Genomic DNA, 1,312 nt, shown 5'->3' on the forward strand with positions numbered 1-1,312 from the left:
GAAAAAAAAAAAAAAAAAAAAAAAAAAAAAAAAAAGCTGATCGTGACAAAGAGTGACAATATGCGAGTGTTGAAAAGGAAAAAAAACAAAATAAACAAACAAAAATGAACGAACCAAATACATATTAACATTCCAGTGTGAACCCTGAACACTCCAAAGAACGCATTAAGCAACTTGTGTGCTTTTACTCTGTTCTCCTCACCCACTTTCATGCTGAGCGATGGCATTAAAGTATATATTGTGTGCGTACCAAATTGGAAATATACATAAATATACATACATATTTTTTTTTCCATTTATGCATTGTGTCCTTGTTTGCATGTCCTTCTCCTGCTCGCCAAACGGAATGGGCGTTGACTGTCAGGTGAACGTCTCATCCTGGTGATTGTCACTCGTACTTGCGTGTGCGATGTACACAGAGATATACACATAACACATGCTCGATTAGTGTCACCCCCCAGGTGTTATATATTTTTTTTTGGTTAATCATCTTTCCCCCCTTTTTTGTTTAAAAGGACAAGAGAGGAGAGTCACCCCCCCGCCAAGTTTCTTTCATCATCGCATATACCCAGTTCATGCGCCATTCATTTAAACATTAGCGCAATTGGCAAACACGGGTGTGTATGCATGCACGTGTGTGTACGTGTGAATGCGCTTGTTGTTCATGCTAACGCGCGGAAAGCACTTGCACACACACACACACGCACAGGTGAGGAACTGTGGCGGTTGCCAGCCGGAACATCGGTACCTGTCAAATGACTAAGAGAAAGCTACTCCTTCAGTTTTCCAAAATTCTCATGTCCTGTTTCCAAAACACACATCCGTGCACATGCGTCGGGGGGGAAATTCATTGGTGCGTTGACGCCCGTGCCTACCTTCGCATGTGTGCATGTGGGCATACATAATTACACGTAGGAACATTTTTACGGCCTCATATTTTTTTTTTTAAAGGCAGCTCGTCTGTGCACGCCTAAGCATGCATACAGGATTGTCACAGAGTTGCATTTTTGCCAAGTGCTTCCTTTGTGAATTTGTCTACCTTGTGAAGTGTCCACTTGTTGCATGGTCGTATTTTGCGCTACATAAAATTGTAATTTTTTATATTCCCCAAATTTATTGCGCATTATTGGCCAATCTTTTATGTCTCTCTCTTTTTTTTTTTTTTTTTTTTTTTTTCTTTTTCCTTCTGTCCCTTTTGTTGACCTCCACCCCGCATCAACCCAACGATGACAATGTAAAAATTACAAACGGGGTGTTTTTCATAATTGTGTCGCACCTAAACTCACATGCATAATACATGTGAGCATAAGTG

This window comes from Plasmodium fragile, assembly GCF_000956335.1.
Source record: "Plasmodium fragile strain nilgiri unplaced genomic scaffold supercont1.11, whole genome shotgun sequence".
Lineage (NCBI taxonomy): Eukaryota > Apicomplexa > Aconoidasida > Haemosporida > Plasmodiidae > Plasmodium > Plasmodium fragile.